Below are 21878 nucleotides of genomic sequence, written 5' to 3'. Positions count from 1 at the left end.
CTTACTCATAAACTATTATATATCTGAAACATATTTTATGATAATCGTTGATTATAAATTATACATATATTTAATTAGAAAACAGAAAAAGACAAAAATACGGCCACTGTTCATTTGAAAGTTTAATCCATCTTCTACAATTTCAACACCCCCTTTTACATTATGCACAATTTCACCCCTCCAAAACATTGCTTTAAAACGTTAATAATTAAATGTTGATTAATAATAGAAAAGGTGCCGTTATGGTTGTTGCGCATGGTTGCGAACAGCAGAACCCGGGTTCAAACCTGAGGCCTCTGTTTTTTTTTTTTTGATTATTTTAAACCCCTTTCACATTTTTTATTTATTACGCTTTTGACCCTTTATTTTTTTAATCTTTCAGTATACACCCAAAAATTTTTCCTTCCATTTAATATTTTAAAAAAACACGTACTAAATATTACTCCCTCCGTCTCATTCCAATAGTCCACAGACAAAAAACACGCAGTTTTAGGAAATCCCACTAACTTCATTTCTCCACCAATGAAATATCATCTTTCCTTTCTATTTATGGAAGTGGACTATCAGAATGGGACAACCAAAAATGGAATACTAGTCTATTGGAATGAGACGGAGGTAGTACTACTTTCATAATTATTTCGTTATCATTTTTTACAAAATAAATTCTAACTTTGTTTCGAAAAACCAAAACATATGTATGTTTTGGTTTGTTGAATCGACTTTTGTTTTTTCAATTACGTTTGAGTTATTAGTTTTATATTATTTTACTCGAAAATATATAGTTACGTCAACAAGTAAACAAACGGCCTCTCAAACGCAGTGAAGCGCGTCACCAAATACTTGTTATAATTATATAAACTATATTTGCCCACAGAATATAATAGTTAATATTCATACCTCAAGTGCAATTTGTTTATATCAATCAACAACTGTTAACCCACGTGTTTAAATGAAGTTAGTATTTAAGAGACCAGCTAATAGTTTCACTATATATTGCCCACGGAATACAATATACAATCTAACTATAATTAATTAATATTCCATTCTTACGGCAAAACATTCCAAAACATTGCGACACGGTGGATGAAGAACTCGAAAGTAACGAAGAAAATGACGAAAAAATTACGCGGACTTGCCTGAGTGGCCACCGAGTTGCCCAATGAAGCATACCACCCGGGTTCGATTCATGGCCGTGCCAAATCGTTCAGAACGAGAGTGTGACCAGAGGTTGCACATAATGCGCAATTCACCGGTACCAGGTGTCATTCTCGATGGGCTTAATTATCTGAGGTTTACCCTCTATGGGGGAGCCAATGTGCTCGTTCATAGAGGATTTCCTCGTTAATCTAAAGAAAATGACGAAAACCAAACAAAAACAGAGTTAGAAATTTAATTGGTTGAACAACTATTGATATGTTCAGTGTAAACTTTATTGACAGTCTACATGTACAAAATGAATTTGATCAAATGCATTTAATAAGCCCTTGAATACTGTTTAATAAGCCCTTGTTGATATGTTCGATTGGTATAATGAGATGGGAATCAACACTAACAAATTTTGGAGGTTGATCGGTCCCGCAACCATGTGGGCTATTTGGATTGCAAGAAACGGTTACATTTTCAATGAAAAGTACACTTGTCGTTCGGTGATCGTGCGTAATATCAAGCTCAAGACGTTTATATGGGCTACAAATCTAAATTATTGCCATAGTTTACAAGCATATGTGTGGGAGATAAACCGACTACTTTTGTAAATTTTAAGCTTTTATAAGCTTATTTCATTCTTGTTGGTTTGTATGGCCTTATGAGCCTCATTTTTGTATGTTAGGTGGTACTCTTCATTGTTTAATGAAGGTATCAAGTTATATATATTCTTCTTTTTTCGCCAAAAAAAAAAAAATAAAGAAATAAAAACTGTTATTACCAAGTTTTGAACTTGAGACCCTCTGTTTAATAACATTAGAACCTTCAAAGATACATCAACTTTTGTATTTTTCTTCCATGTATAATATCTATCTTTTGAGTTTTTGAATAACATTCCCTTCAGCCGTTTCGTCTTGTTCATTCGTACGGTGAGTCACTCATATCAACTTTTGAGGGCATTCATCACGATCCACAGGGCCATCTTCGAGTGTGTAGTCACACAAAGCCCTTAAAATTTAAAGGACTAAAATTTGGTAGTGTCTATATAATACTAATATCAGTGTTGCAAAAGACGTGTCGTTTTTTAGGCATGACCGACGCGTCGTTGGTAAAAAGTCGGTCAAAGTCGGAAAAAGTCGGTCTAATTCGGAAAAAGTCGGTCAGAGTCGGTCAAACTCAGTCAAAGTCGGTCAAAAATTTTTTTTTTTTTTTTTTTGTAATACTGTTAATAATTGTTAATTGTTAATTGTTCATGTTTATTGTAAATATAGTTTATATTTAAAGATTTGATCTATATAATATTATATAAATATATATTTAATAAACTATTTTAAAAGTCAACGTGAGTCAACGCCCGTTGCGTCGCCGTTGCGTCACCGTTGCGTCTGACGCGTCATTTTTTAGGCATGGCCGATGCGTCCCCGACTCGTGTCTTTTACAACCTTGACTAATATACATTCATTAATATATACGTATTTTTGTAAATTAACTTACATAATCGTTATAAGAAACTTTTATTACACGTTATTACATTATTCATTTAGTTATGTTCTTCAAAGACTTCTTAGCCCGCAAAGTATCTATAGTTTCTATTAAATTTTTATAATGATGATGTCATAAATAAAGATTATTCAATGTTAAAAAAATCCAAAAATAAATAGAAAATTTTAAGCCGTCATGATGATGTCATTAAGATAATTAATTATATTTAATAAAAATATTAATATGTTAATTGTATAATTTATGAAGCAATATGTATATATTATGATAAACACTCTTATGATCATATGTACAATATTTGAAGCATTATGTACAATTTTATGATAAAACACCTCATTATCATATGTATAAACTTTAAAACAAAATGTTCAATCGTTTACAAAACAACCCATTTATATATATATAAACTTTGAAGCATATTATACAATCTTTATATAATAATTCTATTTTAATTTAAAAAAAAACTTTCAATAGATATTTGTTATTACTAATAATTATTATTAAAAATATAAATACTCAATTTTTAAGCAAATTTTATTATTATTATTTATTATTATAATTACAATTACAATTATAATAGTTATTATTATATTATTATTATTCACATATGAGTTCTCTTTACGAGATTAATTATGTTATATATGTATGTTAAATACATGTCTTAATAAAAAGTTGTAATGTAAGTTTTTATGACAATAAAAAAAAGTATGTGATGAAAATTGGAAGATGATGGTGGGAGAATGAATATAGTTCATTTATTCAGATTAAGTTAATTACATCAATATTTTTGTAAAAACAACGACAAGTTTCTTAGTCGAAATCTGTGATTTCACGGGTCATTAAACTAAATGGCTTTAGCATTTACATTTACTTAATATCTTAAATATATTATTAAACTGTTTCGTTTAAACAAACTCGTGATTCCACGGGTCATTTCACTAGTAAATAATATATAGCCACAAGTTTCACTGTTAAATTCTTTATTATACCTTGTTACATTAATCATGTATTAAACTATTAATGGTTTTTGATCCAATAATATATTTATTTATTAGAGATTTCTTGTGATCAAATCAAATAACACTAATACACAATACTCCAAATTAATTAAAAAATACCGTGTGTTGATAACATTTTTATGAAGCAAACATGTCAGTGATTTACGAAACAACAACACGAAAGTTTAAAACTTACTGAGCTTACTATTAATCATTCTCATAATTTTAATTGCAAAGAATATTGATCGTGATCTACTTAATCTTTATGATTTTTAATGACGTACGTCGCGTCATGCAACGTCACATGACTGTTCGCGTGACGCATGATGTCCATCACACGAACCTGACGGGAACCTAATTGTGTGTCACGTGGAACACACGTGATGTCCAGTGCAACGGTCAACTCACATACGCAAGTTAGCGTCACGCGATTGATAGCGTGACGTACTTACAAGGTTGACCTGGTATTGCTGAACTAGACTACATCCCTACATTTCAGGAACGTGGAGAACGTGGAGTAGGTTGTAGGCATTATTAGAAGGTTCTAGTGGCAGTTACAGATCGTGGGTGCTATTATGATGGTTATCATGCATAACCGTCAATTATCAATCTATAAATAGCACCCCCAGGCCTCATTTGAAGGCCAATCGATCAACTGATTAATTCACACACTAACCTTCTTCTGTAGCTTACCTTGGAGGCACGAAAAAAGACAAACAACACCACCACATCCATATCCCATTTAACCGAAGGAATCCCTTCCGAAGGTTAAATTCTCTTTTCAACTCACTTGCACTCAGACCGAATAATTTTGGTTTGATCATTTAGCGTCATCCGTGGGACACGATTGATTAACGCTTTTGTAGCAAGATGACAGAAGGTTACAACCCACCACCTACTACTAACACCGGCAAAGAACCTTATGACCCTTTCAAACCTAATGACAATAACACTTACGAGACTCCAAATGATTCCATTAAGGGCACCCGTTTACAGTTCGATGACGAAGAGAAGGAAGCTGATCAACGTGACTCTGAAGAGACGGAAACTCAAGAGGAAAACGAACATCAGCTCAAACCCATTAACGGCGAGGAAGCTATACGCTTCTTGGCTAAGGGAGGATTCGTTTTACCCTCACTCATGCCCAAAGGCGCTGAAAGTCCTACCGATATGTCCAAGGCACAACCCCGTATATCAACACGTTCAGTGTCAGAGACCGGTAAGAGTTCCGGCAAAACTTGGGAGGAGGCACACAAGGATCTAATCGAGAATTTGATTCTTGCCGCACCGAAATCTATGAGTGCTCAAGTTGAGCAGCCTGACGTGGCGGACAATTTGTTGATTAACTGGTATGCTATGATGGGGGACAACGTCAAGCGTTCGTTCGAAGTTTCCGCAACGTCAGAAAAGTTTACCAGAGAAATAGCTACCCATCCGCTGCCTGCCGTCCTTACTACCCCCCTTACGCTAGGAATGTATGACGGTAGCTCGGATCCGAAAGACTTTCTGCAGCAGTTTGAGCACGCTGTCAAGACGCAACATTGGGATAACCCGACGGCATGCCATATGTTCCCGGGACAGCTTCAGTTCGTCGAGCGTGAGTGGTTTGCCAAGTTGCCCGCATTGAGTATTACTAGCTTCACGGACCTTAGAACCAAGTTTGTGCAACGCTTCCAGAAATTTAAACGTACAGAATTGACACATTTGGACACGCACAGTATCAAGATGAGGTCACGCGAGTCTTTAATGAGTTTTACTTCCCGCTTCACAACAGAGTGTCAGAAAATCCCAGACTTGCCGGAGTCGCAGCAAATTTCTGCATACATCATGGCAATATGTCTGTCACACCCCCAAATAGGGCCTGGGGTATTTATGACTAATTATATCAAATCACAGTTGTATAAACGAGAACGACTCTATATGAGACGTTTTATTGAGTTTTGCAGTGGAAGATAAATATATTACATTGTATTTAGAACATTAAATGTCTTTAATTGATATGATATGTAATGAAGACTCCAAGCATAGCAAACAATTATCATCAAAGCAGCAGATATACAGCGGAAGCAATATTTAAGTACCTGAGAATAAATATGCTTAAAAAGTCAACACGAGGTTGAGTAAGTTCATAGGTTTATCATAAATCAATAGTTCAGTATAGCATTAGACCACAAGATTTCAGTTTAAAATTGATTGATACCCATCATATCAATCTAAAAAGAGTTGCTGTAGTTTGTAATATCGCGACTAAACAGAATTTTACCCCGAGACACCTTGAACAGTCAGTGTCAGTTTGAATCATTATTATGTAACCAAAGACCAGAGGTCAAATGATTAGAGACATTACTCTCAATAGTGATATTCATAATAACTAAGTTTGAGTTCATCAAGCAATTAACGATATTGCGGCAGGGATTTAGCATGACAAAGCACGTATTCAGCATAAAAGTTTGAGTACTTGTGTCTAGCGTGTAAAACAGTTATAAAAGTTGCGCATGTATTCTCAGCCCAAAAATATAGATAAAAAGGGAGCTATGAAAACTCACGATACGATACGATAGTTTGTAGTAATTATGCGTATGATGGCACTGAACAAGTGTAGGGTTGTCCTTGGATTCACGAACCTATATCAATTTTATATATATTAAAACATATAATGAACATATAATGGTATTCAACCCAGTTTATTAATTATATAATATATTACTTATTTAAATTAGTATGTATTTGTTATTTTAAATGTTATATATATCTATATATGTTATTTTCATATTAACATAGTAAATTTGACATACTTATGATATATGTAATAAATATCTTTTGTTTGTTAAAATAGTAATTATGATAATACTAAAGTAATGATAATAATACTAATAATTAGATTTAGTAATGATATTGAAAATAATAATTTTGATAGTATCCTTAGTCACTTTATTTGTAGTAATAATAGTAAAAAAAATAAAATAATAGTAGTAATAATAAAAATGTTAATTTTTAATAAAAATGATAATTTTAAATAAAAATGATAGTTTTAATATTAATTTCAATAATCATATTATTAATAACATTAATGTTAAATGGTAATTCTAATAGTAATATTAATAATAATGATGCTTAATGTTATTTAATCATAATAATGATAATACTAATAATAATAATAATGATAATACTAGTATTACTTAATAATACTACTTTTAATAATAATAATACTAGTAACAATAATTATAATAATAATAATAATAATAATAATAATAATAATAATAATAATAATAATAATAATAATAATAATAATAATAATAATAATAATAATAATAATAATAATAGAAATAAAATAAAAAGTGTATACCCCTTAAAGAAAGCTTTCCTAAAAAGAATTGCCACGAACCAGGCTCGAACCCGAGACCTCTCGGTTAACACAAACATACCCAAACCATCCTTCCAAATCAGTTTTTCTGATTAATTCTATAATTCAAATGTAGTTAACTCGTTTTCCTTTTCTCTCTTCTTCTTAACTGTTATCGACCAGAGATGAATCACAAATATGTGAATCAATCAATTAATGCCCAACAACATTTGAAATAGATCCTTAGCAGCGATCACCATTAACTGTGATTTATTTTGATTCATAACAGCATAAATAAAATATGTAATTCTCAAAGAACAGAACCCGTTAAATATTTATTGAACTCAAAATCAAAACTTAAAATTTAAAGAGTTTTAGATTATAGTTTCAACATGAAATGGATCTTTAATCGTTCCTAGAAACTTTTGAAATCAACAATTGAAATTGAAACTTTAAATCGAACTCGAATTTAATGATGAACACAACGGTTTACTTTTGATTATAAATCTTTGACTCTCAAATTAGAAATCGTTTGAAAGAATTGAAGTTTGATATTTTACAGATAGTTTGACTAGACGATTTCAAACAACTCTACATTTATAGATTTTTAAAATCATTAAGAATTCGATGAATTAAAAAAAAACGAACATGAACAGAGCAGAACCCTTTTTTTATTTAAATTCGCTGTTTCAATTCTTGATGGTCATTAGCAGTTAAATAGCAATGTATAATTGATAATCGAACGTGTAAAGCTGGATTTCATTGTTTGTTTAATGATAATGGGTCAATGAGGAAGATCACGATCAGAAAAATATATAAAAAAACAAATAAAAGTAGATAAATAAAAAAACGCATGTATGAATCACGATTGAGATAAAAAAAAAATATGCAGAATGGGAGTCGATTCATCAAGCACATAACTAGTTTTAAAAATGTAAAGCAGGTCACGAATAAAAAAAATATAAATCTGATAACCTAATTTAGGTATTAGGTATTCTTTTAATTTATTTAACATTAATATTAAATAATTATATTAATAATAATAATAATACTTTTAATATTATTAATAATAATGATAATTAATAATAATAATAGCAAGTATAATAATAATAATAATAATAATAATAATAATAATAATAATAATAATAATAATAATAATAATAATACTAGTAATGATAATACTAATAATAATAATTTAAATCATATTAATCACAATAATAATAAATGATAATAATAACAATAATAATAATAATAATAATAATAATGATGTTAATAACACTAACAATCATGATAATATTATTATGTTAATTATATTTGTGATATTAGTAATAATATTTAAAATTTTTAGTGAAAATAATATTTTATATAATAGTATTATAACAAATTATATTTATCAAGTTTTCTTATAATAATAATATTACTAATACTGATATTAATATAAATATTAATACTAATAATAATAATAAAAGTAATAATATAACAGTTATATTATCTTATATATTTTACATATTTAATTATAACAATTAAATCATATTTGAATTTATATTTCAAATTATTATATGTATATATACATATTTATTTTCAATTATTTGTTCGTGAATCGTCGAAAACAGTCGAAGTTTAGTTTAAATTTAATCAAAAAAATTTCGGGTTATCACAGTACCTACCCGTTAAAATAAATTTCGTCCCAAAATTTAGTTGTTTCCATCAGTCAGCATCGTTTGTAAACAGGTGAGGATATTTACGTTTTATTTTGGTCTTCACGTTCCCAAGTATGCTCGGGGCCTTTCGTGAATTCCAACGGATAGAATATTGTTTTGTTTCAAGAGTTTAAATCATACGATCCATAAATTTTACGAAGTGCATTTTATTATTAATGCGGAGGTTATCTAAAGGATTTAACAAGAGTGTCATTGATTAGGTTTTCTCAGAAAAAGATGATGACGCTATATAAGCATTTCAATACATGTGAAATGGGTTATGAATATTAGTGAGCTTATTTAAAACTTTGAGCGTTTATGCCACAATATTAGGGTAGACAAAACAGAGAGGAGTTCGTGAAAATCACGGTCATGAAATTTGATAGAGATCGTCATTGTTTACAACAAGAATGATGAATATGAGTTGAAAAATAGAGTTCTATCAACATTGGGTAATATGGATGAAACGATTCGATTATAGGAAAAGTATAAACGAAGCTATCGTAAAAGATTGAAGTGAGAAAATTAAATGTTCGCCTTAACTTTTGAGTTGATTTCCGGAATTCAAGGGATTTAAAGAAATCTTCGAAATCTTTATAAGATTTGATTCTCCGGTAATTAAGGAAATTAAGATTTTCTTTGATTAAATGCGGTGAATTGTTTTGATTGTCGTGTCTGGAATTGCACTATAAATTAGCTTCTTCCGTTTCATTATCTTCACCACTTCTATACTTTCTTCCTCAATTCATACTTCCAAAAGATTTGTCAATATGCTTCATCCAGTTCTAATTCTGGATATAGTCCTGACTTTTATATCTATCGTGCTTCTTTTCCATCTGTCTCTGGAGGAGTCAGTTTACTTCTACTATGCTCTTGGATTTATTGTGTTTTTAGTTCTCCCGTGTCTTTATATTGCTATACTCATTGATATAAACGGTTTGTAATTTCGGTGTTGTTATCGGGCTTTATATTTTCCCTTATATGTCGAAGCTTCATACTTTTGTAAAGCAAGTTGTAACATCCCAACCCGTTAACCAACCAAAATCGCAACATAAAAAAAAATTAAAACTGGGCAGAAGGGTGCGCCGAGCGCACCACACCAAGTGCGCGGCGCACTGGTGCCTGGCAGCTTCTGTCCACTTTTTTCGTTTTACGCGAAAAGATCTTCGACTTCCCGACACATTTAGACCAAAGGCTTTTCACAACATATTATAATAGTTAAAACTATCACGTTCCAATAATAAAATTAGTTTTACGAGACCGGGCCCACATTGGCCGTTCTACGACTTTCGTACAAAATACAAGTTTTCAACCACACGACTTCTAATACAAAATAAAACCGAGCATGGTGATTGGGGATACGCTACCCAATCCTATCCAATCCAAAAGCAAGATCTTCTAAAGCAACTACGCGAGCCACTAGTTCCCACGCTTACCCGAGCCACCGCATCCAAGTAAATCTATAAAAAAAAGTAAACAACGAGAGGGTAAGCTAACGCTTAGTGAGTGAGAATATACTACATACATATATATGCATAAAATGGACACACCACACAATATCAAATAACACATACCGGATCATCCGAGCATATAGCAAGCAAAACTAAGCTTACCGTACAATTGCGATACCACTAGCTACAACATCAATGTAAGTTCACTCACAACGTTATGAACAACACTACCAAGCTACACCCGAAGGGCTAGCTACAACACATCAATATCAAAACATAAGATAATATAATATCCCTGAACCTACAACCCAAGGCTAAACACTTAACCTTAACAATAAGATGACCGTATAAACCGAGTCACCATGAATCCGCTCTAACCGAAATTCACAACTTAACAATAAGATGATCGTGCAAACCGAGCCATCATGAACCTATATGTGAAGTGATCTCTATAACCGAGAACCGCTTCACCCAACCCGCACCCATCCTACACATACATATGCACATAGGATATTAACACTCACCTTTTCGCCTTGATGAATGCAACCGAGTAATTCCGCAACACGTCAATGGAAAGTACCTAATCCATTATCACAAATACAATAACACACTTAGAGTGGATTTACAAACCAACTCAATTCGACACTTAGTGCAAATTCGACCAATTGCACTTACAAACACCAAACGCGTCCAAACTAACCACTAATCACTAATCACAAGTGAAAATGGTCTTAATAAGCCAAAAGAACCCAAACTTAAGTGTTTAACACTTATCAATCTCAAAATCACCCAAAAACCCTAATTTTGACTCAATTCCAAAATTAGTCTTTCAAACACACCAAAAGGGTTCCAATACTTCCATAATCACTAAACCTAGTGATTAAACCCAATTACAAGTCATAAACAAGACCAATTTGTTCGCCAACCCAAAATCCACCAACAATAACAATAAACCCGATTACTAGCATCAACAAACTTACTTCAAGAGTTTTAAATGGGTTTCTCTACAAATCAAGTTCAAACCCTAACTTTGAATATCAAATCAAACAATGAAATTCGGAGTTTTAACTTACCACAACAACCAAAACATAGCTAGGAACGAGGTGAACAACTTTAAAAACCCGAGCTTTGGTGAGAATCCAACTCTTTTTTCTCCAAATGAAGCTTCCTCTCTCTAAAACTCTTCTCTCTCTAGGGTTTGAAGATGAGAGTGATGAATGGATGTGAAAATGATCCAAAGTTGGATCCAAACCAACTGATAAAGCCCACATATCCGGCCTCAAGTGAAATGACCAAATTGCCCTTCATTAAACTCAAAATAGAAAAAGGCTGAAATCTGTTGCTGGCAAGGTGCGCGGCGCACACCCATAACTGTGCGCGGCGCGCACAACAGTCTGGGCAGATTCTGACCTTCGTTTAATTCCACAATACTTCCTGCATTCAACGTAGCATAATTACACTTCCGTACAATAAATATTAGAGTCATACAACTCTCCCCCACTTAGAATCGATCACGTCCTCGTGATCCTTGTCACTTAACCAAACGGACCACGCTCCACGGTCCTTAAACGTAAGTCCCAAACCGACTTTCCTAGGCAATTCTTCCCAACGAATCGCTTTTAACAACCAAAATCGTCACACGTGATTTATCAAGTCGCAATCCGTGCACAAAACCTTACTCAATCCCTCACATCGGGAAAACTCAGCAAATCTCGAACCGAGATATCAATTCCTTAGCGTACCTTTACCAAGGACAACGCTAAAAGTGACCAAGTCTCAACCTAAAGTCAACAATCCGAACGTTGAAGATCGAACCACAAAAATCCTTACGGATTACACTTACCACTAAACATCCTTTGTAGCGCTCAATACAACCAATACGCCACTATCCTAACATCATAAGCAACGGCTAAGACCGAAAGCGTCCAAAACGACTATCGCAATGCTAAACCCAAGGTGCACAAAAATCGACTATTGTTACGCCCGTAACAACATGTGAGCGAAACACAGCTATCGCCTCACTAATCCCACGACATGGTCCCCACGACCCCACCATCGGCGTATAAAACCACCATTAGTTCACACAACGTGGCCCTTACGACCCCACCATTGGCGTATAAAACAACCAATAGATCACACATCCAACAACAAGAAGGCTGGCAGAAAACTACACGCGACCCACTTCCCAAATCTCAACACCGAATGAAGTCAGCGGACCCCGTCAACGGTCATGCTTCACCGATATAACACTACACCCATGATGAAGTCAGCGGACCCCGAAGGTCATGCTTCACCAATCAACGATCTCATGATGAAGTCAGCGGACCCCGAAGGTCATGCTCCACCAATCAACGATCCCATGATGAAGTCAGCGGACCCCGAAGGTCATGCTTCACCAATCAATGATCTCATGATAAAGTCAGAGGACCCCGAAGGTCATGCTCCACCAATCCACGATCCCATGATGAAGTCAGCGGACCCCAAGGTCATGCTTCACCAATCAATGATCTCATGATGAAGTCAGAGGACCCTGAAGGTCATGCTCCACCAATCCACGATCCCATGATGAAGTCAGCGGACCCCGAAGGTCATGCTTCACCAATCAATGATCTCATGATGAAGTCAGAGGACCCTGAAGGTCATGCTCCACCAATCAACGATCCCATGATGAAGTCAGCAGACCCCGAAGGTCATGCTTCACCAATCAATGATCTCATGATGAAGTCAGAGGACCCCGAAGGTCATGCTCCACCAATCAACGATCCCATGATGAAGTCAGCGGACCCCGAAGATCATGCTTCACCAATCAATGATCTCATGATGAAGTCAGAGGACCCCGAAGGTCATGCTTCACCAATCAATGATCTCATGATGAAGTCAGAGGACCCCGAAGGTCATGCTCCACCAATCAACGATCCCATGATGAAGTCAGCGGACCCCGAAGGTCATGCTTCACCAATCAATGATCTCATGATGAAGTCAGAGGACCCCGAAGGTCATGCTTCACCAGTCAACGATCCCTTTTGGCCTCGAACAACGAGTAGCGTAACATCGCGCTCTGCTACGCCATAGTGAATCCTAACGGATACACTAACCATTCACAAAATCGAGCAAGAACCGCCTATATCAAACATAGGCACAAAACAATAATTCTCTAAAAGAGGATCCGATACGCACATCCCTTAACCGAGGGATTTCACCTTGCTCACCATACCCGTCCATTATCTCTCAACGAGATTTACCACATTACTACCTTGGTGATATTTCAAATCCAAAATCATAAGTACAATTTAACCGAAATTGTACCCTACCACAAATCGACCAAATCTAGGTCCCGACACAAATTTCGGATCTACCAAAAGCATTGTCCGAAATCTCACACTAAAACCTCCTCGTGCGGGAGTGTAACTCCCCCACTTGGAACTACGTTCCATAACCACATCTCGTACACCCGGACAATGCTACCAAAGGTAGACTTTACCAATAATTGGGTTCACACGGCCCATCACCACGTCTTGCTTCAGCTTTGAGCATACCAAGGATCCTAACCTATCCTTAAACACTTCGAACAAAAAGTGTACCACAAATTACACGAACTATACACTCGCAATCATCCAATTGCTTTAGTTTGTCGAATTTCACCCGATCACTCATGAACCTAAGGGTTTCACTTCGGTACCCTAAGTACAATGTAACCGTAACACAATCGAAGTCGAACACCACGCTAGTAGGTATAAAAAGGCGCCCAATGTCGCGTCACATAGACTCCTTTACCAACATGCATCGAGATCAACACTCGATTTCAAGAGTTTCAATCCACCCGACGAACCTCATGGTTCATCAACTTCAACACGAAAGCGAACACGCACTTAACAACCGAACACCAAAACCCATTTTCATGGTTTGGTAGAAACATTTCCCAAATACTAAGGAATGCTTGGTTGCACCAAGTCTTACGCCCTTCGCCCGACAATCAAACGTCACCATAGGGTACTTCCATTAGGAACGTCACCCATATCAATAACATGCTCAACACCATTGAGACTTTAAGGGTCTCACTCAAACGAGCTTAACGACCCGATACCAACCAAAATGCTTAAGCACCCAAGGATTCGCACCATAGGATCGAGGCACAACACACCACTTATACACTCTACTGAGAGCAAACCGGAACCATAAACGTAAACCGCCCGCTTGCTACGAATTATCTCCAACGGAGAATAAAGTTTAGCTAAGACTTACGCACATACCGCATGTTATTACAAACGAACAACATATAATTTCGTACTAAAGGTACCTGATGTAGTGCTGTTGGGCTTCCGTGCACCACTACCCATCATGTATTCGCGCTCTAACCTCATAACCCGATCGTTATGCGATTCGGAACCATCTGAATTCCGGTGTCCCTCCATCTGGCAAATGAAACACCTGATTGAGCCTAAAGGCACCACCGTACAATCTTGTGCCAAATGACCCCGTTCCCCTCACTTAAAGCACGTGAGCTTGTAACCCTTCTTACTCTTCTTCTTCACATTCCCGATGCCTTCAGGCGTACTTCGTGCCCTCTTACCATGAGCACCATGTAATCCTAACCTTGCAAGTACATCTTCATCATCACTACCTCGAGGTTTGGGAAACCTCTTTTCAAACTCTTCCTTTATAACATTAGTCACTTGGTCTCGGACCATTTCCGTCATTTGTCCTTCGAGCAACTCCTTGGTTACTTCCCTAACTTTGCCGGTGAAAACCGAGACATATTTTTCAAACACGGCCTCAATATTTAACGTTAACTCATCCTTCTCTTCATGAATAGGCTCACTCGTTCCGCATCTATCTTCCGTTTTCATTCTAAGGAATGCAAACGATTAGATCACGAACGTATAAACCACACGCACAACACCGTCCCATCTTGCTAAACACTCGTCGTACATCACTTGTTAGACATAATTTGAACCCGTAATAAGGTTTGCAAGTCCTTATTACGCCTACACGTCGTATCAACTTGTTAGTACAACGACCGCCTCGCTTGATGTCATAAACAAACACAAACAAATTCCACGCAACAACAACACACGCGAGAATTATTATCACAACACAATAATATATTAATAATATCCGCATTACTAATAAAAACGTTAGTCCACTTACAAACAAGGCACTAACTATAACACATTCCGACCCGTAATCCTACAAGTTCCGCAACAAATAAGCACACACAAAAGTCTAAGTCTAGGCACCTATCTCAAGTCACCTAAATCCCTTAGACCATGCTCTGATACCACTTGTAACATCCCAACCCGTTAACCAACCAAAATCGCAACATAAAAAAAAATTAAAACTGGGCAGAAGGGTGTGCCGAGCGCACCACACCAAGTGCGCGGCGCACTGGTGCCTGGCAGCTTCTGTCCACTTTTTCCGTTTTACGCGAAAAGATCTTCGACTTCCTGACACATTTAGACCAAAGGCTTTTCACAACATATTATAATAGTTAAAACTATCACGTTCCAATAATAAAATGAGTTTTATGAGACCGGGCCCACATTGGCCGTTCTACTACTTTCGTACAAAATACAAGTTTTTAACCACACGACTTCTAATACAAAATAAAACCGAGCATGGTGATTGGGGATACGCTACCCAATCCTATCCAATCCAAAAGCAAGATCTTCTAAAGCAACTACGCGAGCCACTAGTTCCCACGCTTACCCGAGCCACCGCATCCAAGTAAATCTATAAAAAAAAGTAAACAACGAGAGGGTAAGCTAACGCTTAGTGAGTGAGAATATACTACATACATATATATGCATAAAATGGACACACCACACAATATCAAATAACACATACCGGATCATCCGAGCATATAGCAAGCAAAACTAAGCTTACCGTACAATTGTGATACCACTAGCTACAACATCAATGTAATTTCACTCACAACGTTATGAACAACACTACCAAGCTACACCCGAAGGGCTAGCTACAACACATCAATATCAAAACATAAGATAATATAATATCCCCGAACCTACAACCCAAGGCAAAACACTTAACCTTAACAATAAGATGACCGTATAAACCGAGTCACCATGAATCCGCTCTAACCGAAATTCACAACTTAACAATAAGATGATCGTGCAAACCGAGCCATCATGAACCTATATGTGAAGTGATCTCTATAACCAAGAACCGCTTCACCCAACCCGCACCCATCCTACACATACATATGCACATAGGATATTAACACTCACCTTTTCGCCTTGATGAATGCAACCGAGTAATTCCGCAACACGTCAATGGAAAGTACCTAATCCATTATCACAAATACAATAACACACTTAGAGTGGATTTACAAACCAACTCAATTCGACACTTAGTGCAAATTCGACCAATTGCACTTACAAACACCAAACGCGTCCAAACTAACCACTAATCACTAATCACAAGTGAAAATGGTCCTAATAAGCCAAAAGAACCCAAACTTAAGTGTTTAACACTTATCAATCTCAAAATCACCCAAAAATCCTAATTTTGACTCAATTCCAAAATTAGTCTTTCAAACACACCAAAAGGGTTCCAATACTTCCATAATCACTAAACCTAGTGATTAAACCCAATTACAAGTCATAAACAAAACCAATTTGTTCGCCAACCCAAAATCCACCAACAATAACAATAAACCTGATTACTAGCATCAACAAACTCAATTCAAGAGTTTTAAATGGGTTTCTCTACAAATCAAGTTCAATCCCCAACTTTGAATATCAAATCAAACAATGAAATTCGGAGTTAGAACTTACCATAACAACCAAAACGTAGCTAGGAACGAGGTGAACAACTTTAAAAACCCGAGCTTTGGTGAGAATCCAACTCTTTTTTCTCCAAATGAAGCTTTCTCTCTCTAAAACTCTTCTCTCTCTAGGGTTTGAAGATGAGAGTGATGAATGGATGTGAAAATGATCCAAAGTTGGATCCAAATCAACTGATAAAGCCCACAGATTCGGCCTCAAGTGAAATGACCAAATTGCCCTTCATTAAACTCAAAATAGAAAAAGGCTGAAATCTATTGCTGGCAAGATGCACGGCGCGCACCCATAACTGTGCGCGGCGCGCACAACAGTCTGGGCAGATTCTGACCTTCGTTTAATTCCACAATACTTCATGCATTCAACGTAGCATAATTACACTTCCGTACAATAAATATTAGAGTCTTACACAAGTAACGGTCCAGAATTCGTAGGTATGGAGTTTCAAATGAACCTAGTGTTCTAAGCAGGAAGGAATCGAAATATCACGATTGATTTGTTAAATTACTAGAATTACCGAGGATAGAACTATCAAGAATATATGTTCTTGATATGTTCAGAGATTAAGCAGAATGTAAGAGTCGTGTAACATGGCAAATGATGATTATAAAGTCTATGAATCATCATCTTCCATTAAAAATTTAGCATGACTTACTGTAATATAATCATGTTGGCCTGACGTCATTATATTATACTAACTCATGCTTCAATTCCCAACACTACTTCAAATCATTCAAAATTTAAACTTGTATGTTACAGAAATATAGAAACTAAAATGGCTTCCTTTATTATGTAACACAGATAGTGCGAAGTGATAAATAATTTCGGACAAGAATAGTTATGAGGGTATCTTCAGAAATATAGAGGATATTTATAACGAAAGATACTGTGATATCTTAGAATTTCTAAGATCGAAGGATGATAAAGAAGATTTGTCCATAAAGGTTTAGAGTCAGGAGCAAGGTATTTCGTTGATGACTTCAGCAGATACTGAATCGTTTGAATTCTTTGAAGGCAGATTTAATCTTTGTGATTTATCCACAGCCTCCTTCATAGTTTGCTCAATCCGTTTTCCAATTCCAAATCTATGCTTATACCCTTCTTTATCATCAAACTTTTGGCCCTTAAGACCTTCTACAATTTTCCTGTTTCCTCTGCATTTAATGCAGTCATATTTGAATCTTCGGTTATCAATGGTTTCAAGAAATTTTATTTTTAGATGATTAAACGCTGATTGTAAATGGATCTAATGGTTAACGAATAGGCGTTGTTGGTGATAATTTCGGTGGTTTGATGTGATAATTCATCATAGAATACGAATGAATATAATTCATGAATGTAGTGATCTTTAGGAAGATAACACTTGCTAAAGCTTTGATTGGATTCTGATATGTCAAAATAGGTAATGGTTGTTCTTTAGTGAACAGATACATATATCCTGTGAATGTAAGTAGTATAGTTACTGACTTATTGAATCAGAATTGAAGAATGTACAATGTAACATATTAATGTGAGATATAAATATTTCTCGGGTATTACCTACCCGTTAAAATATTTTCACAATCAACAGTTTGTACAAAAGAATTTTTAATTACAATCTTTATGAAAATATCTGTACATATATATCTTCCTTCAGATGTAATCATGGATTTAATGAGTTAAGCTCATTTGATTTATGGTTGAAACGAGAATATATAATCTTCAAAACTTCAGAGTACATAATCGTCGCGGAATATTTCTTTAATGAAGTTATGAATCAGTACTTCATCGTTCATGGTTATTGATATACTTCGGTATCTATGGGGCGTATGATATTGATGCTTGAGATAACTAGTATGATGTTGAGGCGTGGAATGCTGATGTTGTTGTTGGTGAAGCTGATGCTGTTGGTGGTGATGCTGATGTTGCTTACGGTGCTTACGGTGTTGGTGATGTTGGTGGTGCTGGTTATGTTGCTAGTGCTACTGATGCTTGTAGAATTCGCACCATATTCTCCAGAGCCATCACTCGAGCGCGAAGCTCGTTGACTTCTTCTACTATTCCGGGATGATTGGCGGTTGGAACAAGGGGGTGAATAAGATCTAAAATCTTCGATATTATATAATCGTGACGGGATACCCTGGAAAGAAGAGAGAAAATGGTGTTTCGGACTAGTTCGCCGGTAAGCGCTTCAGGTTCTTCACCAAGAGGTGAATTCGCTTGGTGGAAGGGATCACCTTCTTCTTGCCTCCATTGATTAAGTCGACTATGAACCCATCCCCAATTCACCCAAAATAGATGATGACTGATTGGTTCGTTCGTTCCGGTTACGCTGCCATTGGAGCTCGAGGAGTTCGAGGAATCCATATTATGTGCTTTGGAATAGGGTTTGATATGAAATCGGTGTTGGATATTGAATGATATATTCGTTTCCTTGAATACGTATATATAGCAAAAGATTTCCATAATTTATGGAGGAAATTTAGGAAAAATGTTAGACAAAGTCTATTGAGATAGATATGATAAGATATGATAAGATATGATGTGTTTATACTCTATTTATGTAATAATGGCAGTATGATGTGTCGAGATTTATAAATGATAAGTATGTAATCAGATAAACTTTCGATTAAAGACTTTCAATTCGTAATGGCCTATTCAGGTCTAGGGGCTTGAGCTATAGGATTCTTTAAATCGGTAATCCAAACCCTTCCATTCTAGAGTTTCGTAGACGCCACTCGTCAAGAAAGTTCAATGATCAAAATAACGAGAAAGCAAAGATTTTTAAAAGTAATGAATATGATTAGTAGAGATTTCAAGAATCATGGTTAACCTTTCATGTATTACGTATGTAATACACAAAATCATGATAGATGACAAAAGAATGTCGAGAATTTCAATAATCATGAGTGACAGCCCTTGGTGTTTGTAATGATAGGGTTCATGCTAGTCATTATAAAAGAATGAGAGAAGGATGGTTACAAGCGTTCTAAGGAAGACGTAAGGCAAGAGGTAAAAGTATAGATAACAGATAGCAAGATAATAAGAGATAGGCAATTAAAACTAAGGCAGGAAAGGTTATAGTCCTAAAGATTGCTAAGTCACCCTAGCTAACACATAAGGCACACATAAAATGTAATCCTGGTTCTCTATAATAGTCTGCTATGATACCAATCTGTCACACCTCCAAATAGGGCCTGGGGTATTTGTGACTAATTATATCAAATCACAGTTGTATAAACGAGAACGACTCTATATGAGACGTTTTATTGAGTTTTGCAGCGGAAGATAAATAGATTACATTGTATTTAGAACATTAAATATCTTTAATTGATATGATATGTAATAAAGACTCCAAGCATAGCAAACAATCATCATCAAAGCAGCAGATATACAGCGGAAGCAATATTTAAGTACCTGAGAATAAACATGCTTAAAAAGTCAACACGAGGTTGAGTGATTTCATAGGTTTATCATAAATCAATAGTTCAGTATAGCATTAGACAACAAGATTTCAGTGTAAATTTGATTGATACCCATCATATCAATCTAAAAAGAGTTGCTGTAGTTTGTAATATCGCGACTAAACAGAATTTTACCCCGAGACACCTTGAACAGTCAGTGTCAGTTTGAATCATTATTATGTAACCAAAGACCAGAGGTCAAATGATTAGAGATGTTACTCTCAATAGCGCTATTCATAATAACTAAGTTTGCGTTCACCAAGAAATTAACGATATTACGGCAGTGATTTAGCATGACAAAGCACGTATTTAGCATAAAAGTTTGAGTACTTGTGTCTAACGTGTAAAACAGTTATAAAAGTTGTGCATGTATTCTCAGCCCAAAAATATAGATAAAAAGGGAGCTATGAAAACTCACGATACGATACGATAGTTTGTAGCAATTATGCGTATGATGGCACTGAACAAGTGTATGGTTGTCCTTGGATTCACGAACCTATATCAATTTTATATATATTAAAACATATAATGAACATATGATGGTATTCAACCCAGTTTATTAATTATATAATATGTTACTTATTTAAATTAGTATGCATTTGTTATTTCAAATGTTATATATATCTATATCTGTTATTTTCATATTAACATAGTAAATTTGACATATACTTATGATATATGTAATAAATATCTTTTGTTTGTTAAAATAGTAATTATGATAATACTAAAGTAATGATAATAATACTAATAATTAGATTTAATAATGATATTGAAAATAATAATTTTGATAGTATCCTTAGTCACTTTATTTGTAATAATAATAGTAAAAAATAATATAATAGTAGTAATAATAAAAATGTTATTTTTTAATAAAAATGATAATTTTAAATAAAAATGATAGTTTTAGTATTAATTTCAATAATCATATTATTAATAACATTAATGTTAAATGGTAATTCTAATAGTAATATTAATAATAATGATGCTTAATGTTATTTAATCATAATAATGATAATAGTAATAATAATAATGATAATACTAGTATTACTTAATAATACTACTTTTAATAATAATAATAATACTAGTAACAATAATTATAATAACAATAATAATAATAATAATAATAATAATAATAATAATAATAATAATAATAATAATAATAATAATAATAATAATAAAATAAAAAGTGTATACCCCTTAAAGAAAGCTTTCCTAAAAAGAATTGCCACGAACCAGGCTCGAACCCGAGACCTCTCGGTTAACACAAACATACCCAAACCATCCTTCCAAATCAGTTTTTCTGATTAATTCTACAATTCAAATGTATTTAACTCGTTTTCCTTTTCTCTCTTCTTCTTAACTGTTATCGACCAGAGATGAATCACAAATATGTGAATCAATCAATTAATGCCCAACAACATTTGAAATAGATCCTTAGCAGCAATTACCATTAACTGTGATTTATTTTGATTCATAACAGCATAAATAAAATATGTAATT

The sequence above is a fragment of the Rutidosis leptorrhynchoides genome, chromosome 5 (genome assembly GCF_046630445.1).
Source record: "Rutidosis leptorrhynchoides isolate AG116_Rl617_1_P2 chromosome 5, CSIRO_AGI_Rlap_v1, whole genome shotgun sequence".
In the NCBI taxonomy this organism is placed as follows: domain Eukaryota; kingdom Viridiplantae; phylum Streptophyta; class Magnoliopsida; order Asterales; family Asteraceae; genus Rutidosis; species Rutidosis leptorrhynchoides.
The sequence above is the reverse complement of the archived record's forward strand: the minus strand, read 5'-3'. Positions refer to the sequence as shown.